This window comes from Paramisgurnus dabryanus, chromosome 7 (assembly GCF_030506205.2).
Source record: "Paramisgurnus dabryanus chromosome 7, PD_genome_1.1, whole genome shotgun sequence".
NCBI lineage: Eukaryota > Metazoa > Chordata > Actinopteri > Cypriniformes > Cobitidae > Paramisgurnus > Paramisgurnus dabryanus.
In genome coordinates, this window is record NC_133343.1 from 5,071,285 (window position 1) to 5,084,850 (window position 13,566).

The window sequence follows — 13,566 nt, forward strand, 5'->3', positions numbered from 1 at the left end:
CACCTTTGTTGAGGCCGGCCAGCCGAAAGGAAACGTCCAGAGGCCCTCGTGACTGTCTGGGAAGGGCTTCAACATCACCCTTCCCCCTATGGCCTCTTCTCTTTAATATCTCACCTCTCGTATTTGTCTCGTAACTTCTCGGTCGTTTTTCGTATTTGTCTCGTAACTTCTTTATTTTTGGTTTTGTCTCATTGTTTAGTCTCATATCTAAATGATAGCCAAAGTTAAGACCTCACTACGAGATTTTTGATTGATTGAAAGTTCAACACTTGTTGAGTATAAGCGGTTTTAACGCTGCGTTCACACCAGCCATGGTAGAGGTGTCAAGCGCGAGTGAATTCCATGTTAAGTCAATGTGAAAACGCGTTGACGCGCATCTCGCGGCGCAAATGAGGCGTTTAGCGCGGCGTGGTAGACACGATTCCGCCTCATTCGCGCGACTAATTTGCGCAAATTGAGCGTTGCACGGGAAACGTGAGAGTTAAACATTTTTAACTTTGGCGGAAAAACGCGCCGCGTTAACCAAACAGTAGCTTTCTCTAGTACTGACGTGAATACAGAAAGCGAGCTGAGTCACAGAAACCCCTCCCATGACGCAAATGTCTTGATGACCAGAATTTCACATGGGCTTTCACGTGTGAATGAAGCGTGTAAACTCAAAATGTTCAAGCGGCAAACTAGACGCGGTAGAGACGAATTTGACACCTCATACGCGGCTGGTGTGAACCCACAGTAACGTTTTCAGTCACGTACGTTCAGCCTGATTTCACAGAAATTCATAATTATTTTAAAATGTGGCTAATTTGTATAATTTCATATGATGTGAATTTTACAGGCGGCCGGTGATATCTATACAATAAAAGAGACGCCCACGTTTGCTAGATTCTCCCTTAATCTCATGTGTAATCAGAGTTTACTGTTAAGTTAGTGTCTTGCGAGTATTTTGTGAATGTGAGCATTTCTTTTATCATAAACACTTTCGACGGGTTTGCAGCAGGCACGTATTTTGACAAGATGCATAATGCACATGGTTCACATGACGCAACGAACACGTATTTTAAAATTTGCGCCCCTCGGAAGAGAAGTCAACGGCCCCCACTGCCCCTAAACCTAACATCAGTGGGGTGAAAGCAGATTGCGCAAAAATTTATTTTTACAAATTAGCTTGTAAAATCATAAAACCTTGTAAAATTATGATGAATTGCCATTCGATCATGTTGTGTACACTGTAAGTTGGATTAACTTGCAAAATTATGTTCTTAAATTTTTAAAAAGATTTCAGTTGAAAAAGCTTAAATATTTTAGGCGTACCATTTAATGTAAAGTTTTTTCACTTTTAAAGTAAGAAAAAATTAAGTTGACCAAACTTAATTTTTTTATGTTACCAACTAAATTTTTTAAGTAGATCCAACTTTCACTTTTTACAGTGTATATGAATATATTTATCTCTATAGGCTGAGTCCTATAAAAGGATGTTAATGCTTTCTTGCATGATTTTAGGTAAGATATGATTTTGTGTTGGTTGAAAAGGGCTCTTGACCAATCTTGTAAATTGTTTAATTTGATAATCTGACTGTTGTGTTGTAATTACACAGCTTTAAATTTCAGTTACACTAAGCTATCATAAGACTTCCGATGTGGCGCACAAGTCCTATGGATATTTTTTAGCCCATATACGCAAAACTCACGTGTTGAAACGTTTTCCCTGTACAAATGACCCATGGGACATTCAACAGATGCCTGAACATAATTATATATGACTGGATTAGAGATTTGATTTATTCTTATGGGCCAATCAAAACACAAACTAGGCAATCTAGATCCGACAATGCTGTGAAACATAGCACGTCCCGCCCGATAACAACGTCCTGGAAATCCACGAGCGGCAGGTACTGATATCTGTCTTTGTAAGAAAAGAAAATAAGGTAATTTTATCATTGACCTCTGACCCAGGCATCTGTGTACAGTTCTGGTGAGACTGTAGGGCGCCAGCTTTACAACCCTATACATAACAGAGGCAAAGTTCATCTCGTTTTTTCTTATCTCCTTCTTTTTTTGAACTCCACCTGAGACCAGACACCCTGTGTCTGCAAGGCCGGGCGATGTTTAGGTTGACCCTCTTTTGCCGTGACCCCCTCACCCCAAAACACAAGCCCGTCCTCACACACGCGGTTTTTGTCGCGAACTGGTGAGAGTCGATTCTGGGACTCATGCATAATTCATCAGAGCACCAATAATCCCAGACTGCACCAGGAAATTTGATTGGATAGACAAAAAAGGGTGTGTGGGGAGAAGCCGGAGGGGGCTGAAGAAGGATTAGACAGTGAAAATATGCCTTTGATAGCTTTCACAGTCTGAGAGGGTTTTGGTTTACGGTCATATTGTGTCTAATCTAATCTGGGACAATCCTAGTAAAGGAGGCAAGAAAGGGATGAACTAAGTTATCATACTCCATCCTGCAAATATCTCAAATCACTTCATGGCACACAATTGCCCAAACATGCACGCACTTAGACATGCATTACATGCATGCACCCATGCATGTCCGCACACACGCATAAACAAAAGCGTCCGGACGCTTCAGGTGATTAATTGGTCTGTGGGATTCAGCTCTATGTCTGCTGTTTGTACAGTTTCATCTTTGTGGCAGCTGGTGTTTGAGATAGAGACACATTTTTATTAGCGTGCAGAGGATTTGTGACAATAGCCATGAAATAGAGGACAAAGAAAAACCAACCATGGGACTAACTACATAGTCCAAAATGCTGGAGGAGTTCAATACCGGTAAACAAGTACACTTGCTAGTGGTGAAATGGGAAAGAATGATAATGAAGAACAAACCAGAACCGAAATTTTGACTCTTTTGCAATGCCTTGTGATGGTGAGGTTTACTTTTAACCCATTTGCAGACACTTTTATCCGATCTTGGGTTCGAATCCACAACCTTTTGCATTGCAAAGATTCAGTAGCTTGGAGTTTAAGTTGCATGACAGTGGTGACCCCTAATGGCGCTTTTCCATTGCATAGTACCCCACGGTTTGGTTTAGTTTGGGTCGGGTCAGCTTACTTTTGGGAGCTTTTCCATTGGGTGCAGTACGAAGGACCCGATACTTTTTTTGTACCACCTCAGTTGGGGTTCCAAGTGACCCGAGCTGATACCAAACGTGACGCGAAAACACTGTAGGTCACTGATTGGTCTGAGAGAAGCGTCATCGCTATAATGTAAATATTAGCTTTAGCTTACTGCTAGCTTGCGCTGTCTCAAGCAAACATGTTGTTATCTGTGTTCTGCTCTAAGTTTCCAAACACCCTTTTAGCGATGAAAAACATCCACAGGTTGAGAATCCGGGACACCGTAACAGTTTTTTCCAGACTTGCAGTTTGTGGCGGCACATTCGCGATGTGCACGTCCGCATTATATATGCTTAAATGCAACTTGAATGAGGCTCAGCGGAGCGCCGTCGACTGACGCCACGGGTCGGGTGTTTGAACAGAAACTGTAATGTGAGACAGAGGTAGTTATTAACGCGATGTGCAAACATCTATTTGTGGTGGCCAATTTTAATTTTGTGGCAGACTGAGAAATAAATGAATGTATGGGAATGTACAATAACGCTCTCACGTGTATGATGTCACAGCAGTAGGCAGCGTAAATATAACAACACGCCTATAATCCCTCCCACTCCGAAGTGATACTAAACTCGATGGAAAAGCTAACCACGCCAAAGTGAGATGAGCTGACCCGACCCAAACTAAACTAAACCGTGGGGTACTATGCAATGGAAAAGCGCCATAAGACAACCAGCTGGGCAACCCTATGCCCCCCCTTCTGTCTGTGGTAAAATCAATGGGTCAATGGGTTTAAAGCATATAGTACTACTGTCTCACAGCGATCCCACAAAAGCAAAACAGCCTTTTAAAAAAAAACAAGCGTACTTTTGTGCATCCAATGACGTTGCACAATGCAGTTCACCTGTTGTCACATTATGCTGCTAACATGGTTTTGTTACGTGCACAAAGCTCAAATGCATTTGTTGTTTGCATTTAAGCTGTGCAAACGACAGTTTTGTGATGTTTGCTTGCGAAGTTGTTTGTGGTCATCTGATGAACTGGTATGTTTGCGAAGAACGGGCGCGGAGGGGCGACCTTTAAAAAAGAATTTATTTAAATTCCACTTTTTCCAGACATGCGCTGACCTTTCCGACCAGACGGGCCAGAGGGGAAGGGTGAGATTGTGTCTGTGTGAAAGCTCGGGGATCATGAACTATGAACCAGCTCTTTTCCCGTCCTCCTGCTGTGCCTTTGAGTTTTTTATCCACTCTCTCTCTCTTGCGTAGACAAATGGAAACAACTTACTTTAATATATAGACTAACATTCACATAGTTGATCTTTAACTCCGAAAACTAAAACCTTACTATAATAAATATGTTTTAGAATAATTTAAACAATTAAAAAAAAATTAATCATTTTAATTTTCACGCTATGAACTGCCCAGCATGAAACCAACCAGCCACAATTGATCTCGAATTGCTCTTCATTCGAATTGTCTGAGCACATCAATGGTCCCCTTCCCCCTCGACGAACCCGCGCACATTTACCTAGCCATTTAAAGTTTCTGCATGTGTGTCAAGCCATTGATCAATAGCTGTCTTACTTGGGCCATGTCTTGGTAGATCTTCCGCACCCCTCACCCCCCAGCCTCCATAGACATCGGGATTATAATGAGGGATCCGGCTTTCACAGACACTCAGGAGGGGGAGGTGTCAGACAGAGCCAAAGGACCCAGACGGGGGGCCCCATGCCGGGGTCACGCCACAAGGCCAAGGTCTTTGTCCCCACCCCCTCGCACCAAATTTTTTAGTCGCTTTCACCATCGCTTCTCTGACCGGCTGCGACGAGGGGGGTTTCACCGGCTGCGGTGGCCAAATTCAATAACCGCGGCCCTCATTGATTTTGTGTGTGTAGTGTGTGTTAAGTGTGTGGATGTCTATCAACAGTACTTACATTGTCATGAATCAGCTAGCATCTAGTGTGAAAAAGTGTGCAGTTTCCAAAAGTGAGGGAAACAACAAAGCGATTCATTCTAGGACACTGTATGAAGTGTTATATTGTGCCATGATACAGGGTTTCAACAATTTCTATAGATGTACCTGTGAGAACGAGGAAAGAAGTAGTTTTTTAACTATAATTTTTTATTGGGTCTACACACCAATTGCGAATTTAACGATTTGCATGAGTAGATTACATACGAAGCCAATGGCCTCGATTGAGATGAGCTAATTCTGCGCAGAATAGATCACCGGTGATCACAGCGAGATGCATGCTGGTTAGGAAAGTGTCAGAGATACGTCCGACTTGCTCTGATGTCGCGAATGGAAAGATAACGAAAAGAATGATGGGAAAAGACATGCTGATAACCAGAGGCGCACCTTGTCAACAGGCAAGGCAGGCAACTGCTTGGAGCCCCGAGCCACTAGAGGGCCCCCGAGTTTGTTTCTCGGATGGCCAGCTACACCCGGTAGATGAACAACATGACTGCATATCAAAATTCCGATTGGATGGAATGTTGATTGACATTGACTTAGCCCAGTCAAAATCCAACCCAGGTGGATAACTTGCCAGTTTCGAAAATGAACGTAGCGAATGGGTGACGTTGTATCATTCAGTCGTGCTGTCGCAGTTGATCCGTACTGATCACGACCCACGGTTTGGCTTGCGATTGCCAGATTAATACGCAAATTTAAATAGGAAAAGTTTATCATTTGCACGTGTTTGAAAGGCTTGCAAATGCTAACACTCAAATTATTTAAAACAATTTAACCGCAAAAAGGCGCTAAAGTGAGCAGCCCCGTACCCACATGTGGTTTAATGTGTCCGGTCCAGCTCCATTCAGGCATATGCCCAAGTGTAAATCTTGTGTGCCCCGGTGTAAATCTCAAGTTTAAATTTCAGCAGTTAACTAGTGCAATCCTTTACAAAGACAATCGCGGCAAAAACGGATCTATATGTAATGTAGTTACTAATCAGTCGCAATGACTCGTACACGCACATATTCATGTCCGCGCGCGTCTTTGCGTTCATTCGCGCACAACCGCATTCAAAAGACGCCACGCGAGTGAGTTAGCTTATGAAAACATGACGAGACTAAAGGAAGTTTCTAAATAACAATGCAAATCCTATTTTGACTCGATCATTATTGGCTTCTGTAGATGGACATCAGAAATGTTTTGTGCAAAGCAGGGAAAGGGAAGAAGAAATGAGAGATGATGAGTTCATTAAGGGAGGTAAGACAAACTACATCCTCACCCTGTCAGGTCTCAAACATTATCAAACAAATATCTGGAAAACCTCTTGTCAAGTCTATAGAATTGCATTGTTGCTGAGAAAATCAACAGATGTATGTGTTATACTGTTCTGTATTTTCAGATATGAAATTAATATTTAGTTTACTAATATTTAACTCTAGGACACTAACTTACATAACAGTTAGCAGTAACTTTACTGAGATTATTTAGTATAGCAGTCATAAAATGACTGGTTTCTGAAAACATTCTTGTAAAAATAAGTTATTAATCATTGCTATCATTGTATAATGTAGAAAATATTTCTCTGCTGTCATTATTTCCAAACATGTTATGCCATTTATGCATCCAAACATCTTAATAATGTTAGGTATGATGAAGATTACACTTGTGTATCTTTCGCAGTAACTATTGCACTGTAGAATAGTGGGTTAAGCAAAGGACATTGTATAGAAGTTTTGCACACTTCTTGCACACAGGGAATTTTCTGCTTGGGGCCCCCATAGACCCTAGAATCGCCTCTGCTGATAACACAGCTTAATGCTCATTGGCCTGGGAATATCAGCTGATGACTTCTTAATTCTAAAAACTCCAATACCTGTAGTAGTTTTTATAAACTTGTTTTGACGTATGGAATTTATATTTTAATGAATTCATGTAAACTTTTGTATTGGTGCTAAATTAATTGTACTGTGAGCTGTTTATATTTTACACAACAGAAAATAATTTGTTTTACGACTAGACTTCCACTTACATCCCAACATTTTCTAATTAGCCTTTTCCAGACATTCATGGTCGACTGGACTGCAAAATTGGTGAAGTGTCCGACTTACCGTGGGTTCACACCAGCCATGTTTGAGGCATCACATTTGCGTCTACCATGTCTTGTTTGCCCCTTGAACATTTTGAGTTTACTCGCTTCATTCGCGAGTGAAAGCCGCGTGTGAAATTCTAGTCATCGAGACATTCACGCGAAAATTTGCATCATGGAAGGGGCTTCTGTGACTCCGCTCGCTTCCTGTAATCACGTTACTAATTTTATTTTTCTTAATAAAATATATTCTATGAATATGTTTTAAAAATCTGTTGTACTAATATGATGACCAGTTATAGTTTTAGTGCTAGTAAGCCTAGAAGTTAGAAGTGCAGATAAATTCAGGACTTGAACTTCAGGAAGTGAATGACGAGAATTGGGCAGTGCGTTTTCCGCGAAAACATGCGTTATTCACCTAAAGCACGTCTTTGAGCAAGTTGGAAATATTCAACTCAAGCAAAAGATTTGCATTGCACGAAGTTAAATCCCGTGAGTAATATAGAGCGAACATGCGTCTGGAGGTCTCTCTGCGATAATGAGGCGTTTAACGCAGTGCGGTAGACGCGATTCCGCATCATTGAAGCATCTAGTTCGCACGAATAGTGCGAATTGAGCGTTGCTGCGGGAAACGCGCAAGTTCAAAATTTTAACTTTGGCGGAAAAACGCGCCGCATTAACCAATCAGGAGCTTGCTCTAGTAGTGACGTGATCACAGTAAGTGAGTGGAGTCGCAGAAGCTTCTCCCATGATGCAAATTTCTGCATGAATGTCTCGATGACTAGAATTTCACGCGCGGCTTTCAGGCGTGAATGAAGCGGGTAAACTCAAAATGTTCAAGGGGCAAACTAGACGCGGTAGACATGAATTTGACGCCTCAAACGCGGCTGGTGTGAACCCACAGTAACGTTTTCAGGCACGTACGTTCAGCCTGATTTCACAGAAACTCATAATTATTTAAAAATGTGGCTAATTTGTATAATTTCATATTACCGGTATGTGAATTTTACAGGTGGCCGGTGACTTCTTTACAATAAAAGAAAACATGCGTTATTCACCTAAAGCGTGTTGGAAATATTCAACTCAAGCGAAAAATTTGCATTGAACGAAGTTAAATCCCGCAAGTAATCTAGAGCGAACATGATGCTCCAACAATTTGCGTGAGTAGATTACATACATATACATAACATACATATAAAAACTACTATAGGTAGTGGAGTTTTTAGAATTAAGAAGTCATCAGCTGACATCCCTGGACCAATGAGCATTAAGCTGTGTCGTCAGCAATCTTTTCCCATCATGCTTTTCATTAACGCAGCCGGTGGAGAGCATCTGCGTTCGACTGCTGAATCCAACGAGCCCACCTCGCTATCGGGAGAGTTTTTGGCACACGTCAGCGTGACATCAGAGCAAGTCAGACATAACGGCATGCATTTCGTGGTGGTCACTGGTAATCGATTCTGCGCAGAATTTGCGAGCCTAATATTCTCAAGCGAAAAATTTGCAGCCTGCAGTAATCTACAGTGAGGAGCGTGATGCTTCGCGCTTGGAGTGTATGCAGCATTACTCGTTGAAAATTACTTAGTTTTTTTCTTGCCTGCTATACTGTTGTATCGCTCCTGACACCCTTCAGTATTGCACATGAAAATACCCACAGAAAATAAATATTAATTTGTAATACATCACCAACAGATTACTTTTGATTTCATACCAAAACAACATAAAAAATACGCGGAAAACAAGAATAAATGTTAATGTTAAATTTGATCATCCTTTCTTTCTGGTCTCTCATCTTGTCCTCAGAGGACATTGTGGTCAGCTTAGAGTGAAAGATTAGAAGAAAAGAAAGAGGGTTACCCAACACTGATAAAACATAATTGGCAAGTAATAAAAAGATAACCAGAGTGCAGAAGAGCTTCACGGTCAGAGAGACTTCTGGAAATGATTGATAATACTGTTGACACCTTTGTCCACTGACAGCCGCAACTGGTTACTGCTTATCTGAGTGTCCGTTTGTGTGTGCTTGTGTGTGTGGATACTGTAGGTATGTGTGTGCATACATACTATGTGTGTGTGTGCTGTAAGTTTGTGCACTGATACACTCATATCCTTTTATGACTATTTTACAACATAGGGTTCTTTTGGGAAATAAGAAATATTAGATGTTTTACAGTACATGTTGAGTAGATCACACACACAAACACACACACCTTAGAGACTTCAGTACAGCATTTATCTGTATGTACTGTAAGGCAGCTCTAGGGAGATTTTGAGGTCAGATGTGTCCACATCTCTCGAAGCAAAAAAATATATCTTGTTGATTTCTAGCAAAAGCAGACAAACACACCTGTCTTACATGACTATGTTGTTTTCACATTTCCTTTATTATAAATACAGAAAACATGATGTACTGTTTTACATTATCATTATATATCATTATATATTATCAATTTTCCACATGCACGTGCCCCAAAAGTATTATTCGTCACTCCCCCCGGCTGTGTGCCATTATCTACAAATAACGCATTAGCATTTCGAGATCCTCACTTCATGAGCATTTCTTTGATAAGATGACATTGTAGCTCTAATGCATATGGTGAGTAATGTACATACTGTATGCACGCACGCTTAACACGTATACACACATGCATGCCATCCTCAGGATCACGCTTCAATGCTCCTCTGTAATCTAGTCTCACCTCCCCAGAGCAAAGCATGCTGAATCTCAGCCAACAGGACCAGCGCTTCTGGAAACTGTTCAGAGCCAAGAGCCAATTTTTGGCTGATATAGTGAGCAAGGGAACTGAAGCGGTCTGGATCTGCTTAGGTAAATAACTGTGGTTTCTCATTTGAAGCGTGTGTGGTTTCGTATGTTCTTTTAATTATGTGTAGTTTTTGCTTTGTTTATTTTTGCAACAGTTCTGCTTCCTTTTCGAGCCATGTTTTGGATAAATCTTTGCATAAAACATGAAATATTAATCAGCAAAAACTTAATATTTCTGACCCTGGACCACAAAAGCAGTCATAAGTAGCACGGGTAAATTTGTAGCAAAAGCCAAAAGTACATTGTATGGGTCAAAATGATTGATTTTTCTTTTATGAAAAAAATCATTAGGATATTAAAAGAAAACACCACCGTTTTATTTTATTTTACTATGTTCACCTCAACTTAGACTAATAATACATACCTATCTTTTTTCAATGCATGCACAAAATCTTTGTACAGCGCGTCGTGAATGTGTTAGCATTTATCCTAGCCCCATTCATTCCTTAGGATCCAAGCAGGGATGCATTTAGTAGCCACCAAACACTTCCATGTTTTCCCTAATTAAAGACTGTTACATGAGTAGTTACACAAGTAAGTATGGTGTCACAAAATAAAACAGTGATTTTTTTAAGCGGATAAAAAATGAGAACTATATTGTATGGCGGCATTTTTAGGACTTTGACCTCAGGCACAGTAATATTGACAGACGTTTTAGCGAAAGGGGAGTAGTCAGGAGTGCTGCACACTAAGTGCTCTTGCGCCATACAATATAGTTCTCATTTTTATCTGCTTATAAAATCTCTACGTTTTATTTTGTGCCACCATACTTACTTGTGTAACTACTCACGTCTTTAAATAGGGAAAACATGGAAGTGCTTTGGTGGCTTTTAAATTCATCCCTGTTTGGATCCTAAGAAATGAATGGTGCTAGGCTAAATGCTAACACATTCACAATGCGCTGGACAACAATTAAGTGCATACATTGAAAAAAGATAAGTATTTATTGATTTGTCTAAATTGAGGTAAGAACATAGTAAAATGGGTAACACTTTATTTTACGACCCGCAAAGTACCGCGTAATTAAACCGAATTTACAGCGTACCTATTTGTAACAACAGGGTAGGTAACCTGTAGGTATAAGGGAATAATATTTTAAGTTTGGGGTAATAAGGGGGTAAGAATATGAAGAATTATAAATTATTTATACTCTAAGGGTGGGTTGCACCAACAAGGATTAAATTAAGCAGAGTTTAGAGCTAATCTAGGGTTTGTTGATCTCAGTTTAATTTTAATTCGAGTTGTGTTGCACCACTTAAATTTAAACACAGATTAACAAATCTTAGATTAAAACTTTAAACTGTATTAAACCCTTCATCTGCGATTTATTTTGTCCGCCATGTTGAATTTTCCGGTGTTAATAAACAGCAACAATGTTGACGTTGTCATTCAAAAAGGAAATAAACAGTTTATGCAGGCAAAGGTAATGTAATTTTTCATTATTTTGATTTTAAATCACCTACATACGCCGGTAGGCTAATCTAAAGGTCTGATTCATATAAAAACATTTGACAATCTTTTAAAACAACTGTATTTATTAACAGATCAGGAAATATTGTGACAGGAAATATCGCAAAGCTCAGATATTGTGATATAATGAAAAAGATGTGTCGACGCATTTGTCATGAAGCGCCACCATGTGTCCGTTCATTCACTGTCGTTCGCCTGACTGGAGCGCGCGTGACAGAGGAGAAGCACATACGAGCATCGCTTTCAGCGGTGCTGTTAATAATATTAACACACTTTGTTGAGACGTTATAATAAACGCATATTTGAATAGCGCCACCAAGCTCGCGGTATGTGTTTCTAATCATTCAACCAGACATTTAATTGTAAAAAAAAACATATTTAAACCTCCTCATATGCAAGTTTAAAGTTAATCCCTCACTGAGATTTAAAACAGAGTTTAAAGTAATGGAGCAACAGGATTAAAGATAATCTAGATTTACTGTAAGATTTAAACCTGGATCAAAATGACCGTTTAAATTTAAACCTGTTTATTTTTAAACAGGTTTAAAGCTTGGTGCAACTGAATTATTAAATAAGCTTTGATTTAAACCAGATTTAAGCTTAATCCTTGTTGGTGCAACCCACCTAAGTATTTTATAACAACAGGGTAACTATTGTAATATTACGTGGTATGTATGACTTAGTCAAGTCTATGGGGAAATTATGTTTTATTTATTTTTTATTGTGAATTTTTCATATTGACTACTGAATGTTGTATACAGTCAATGTCTACGAGCCACATCGGCAAATAAATATAACAGCATATCACTTTTATTTTAGTAGCCTATATTACTTGCTTTTAATAACAAAAGTCCAGCTGATTTAATGTGGTTATCTTTTTTTTAAGGTAAGTACAATACAAATAGCAACTTATTCCCTATTTACCAGGAAACTCCTACATTTGCGGACATATTTGAAGTGGTGCTTTGCAATTTATTTACTGTAAACACAAGTATTTTAGCCAAATATAATTTATGAAATGGCAAACCAGAATGAAACAACAGCAGATATCAGCTTCCGCTAAAGCAAAAGACGACTACATGCGTAGGTTAGTGCGCAGGTGTAGAGCACGCGGCCGTCTGCTGGAGGTTTGCTGGAACGCGATCCTGAGGTGAAATTTCTTTAAGAGGTTTTAAAAACGTTCTACACTGTGGAGTACAGCTGCGAGTGATGTTAGCAGGATCCGCATGCTGGATAAGGTGACTGGTTTTGTTAATACATGACTCACGCATTTCAAACAATGTTTTTCAAGAAAGTTGCTAGCTAACGGTAGCCGGTTAGCTAGCACATAAGTAAGCCTAAAATTTATAAACGTAACTGGCTTAGAAAACTCTGTTTCTGTCAAGGCACAGTGAAGAAACATTTACTGAAGGCTTTCATTTATGTTTTTTATATGTAATGCAGAACAGCATTTGTGAGACGACATCAACTCATCATCCGAGTGGACAAGAACACCAACAGAGGAAGCCAAGCCGCAAAAACAATGAAAAATTGTCATGACTTTTTATTTTAAATAAAAGTTATGTGATAATAAACATTAAGTGTTGGCTTAATTATAGTGTTTTAAAGATATTTTGAAATAAGTTGTTTTAAAATAAAAATAACAATATTCTGTATGTTTATGGTATTTACCCTATAACAAGAGGTGAACAAAGCACCACTTTAGTTTACAGCCCGCAAATATGAGAGTTACCTGGTACATACACCGAACAATCGGGGAATAAGCCCCACTTCAATTTACAGCCCGAAAATATAAGAGTTACCTGGTAACTCCTGTATACATATACAGATCAAAGAGGTACAAGTTGCTATTATTTTTATTGTGTGTTATATTTTATTTGCCGACGTGGCTTGTAGACATCAACTGTAGGCTATACAAAACACTTCATCAGGTAAGTAGCAAATATGAAAAAAAAAAACATATTACACATAGACCATATTACCCATAGAAGTAAGTCATACATACCACGTAATATTACAATACTGTATGTACCCTGTAGTTATGAAATACTTAGAGAATAATTTTCCATATATTCTTACCCCCTTATTACCCCAAACTTGAAATATTATTCCCTTATAACTACAAGTACGTACTGTAGAGGTACTCTGTTGTTACAAA

At 39.4% G+C, this 13,566-nt stretch overlaps 1 long non-coding RNA gene across 1 annotated transcript; it reads left to right on the plus strand.

Moving 5' to 3' along the window:
- The first annotated feature begins 12,517 nt into the window (after positions 1 to 12,517).
- On the plus strand, positions 12,518 to 12,984 carry LOC135783329 (uncharacterized). The gene is made up of 2 exons (XR_010545609.2): positions 12,518 to 12,646; positions 12,852 to 12,984. It is a non-coding gene; the product is annotated as an uncharacterized lncRNA (long non-coding RNA).
- Positions 12,985 to 13,566: the final 582 nt, after the last annotated feature.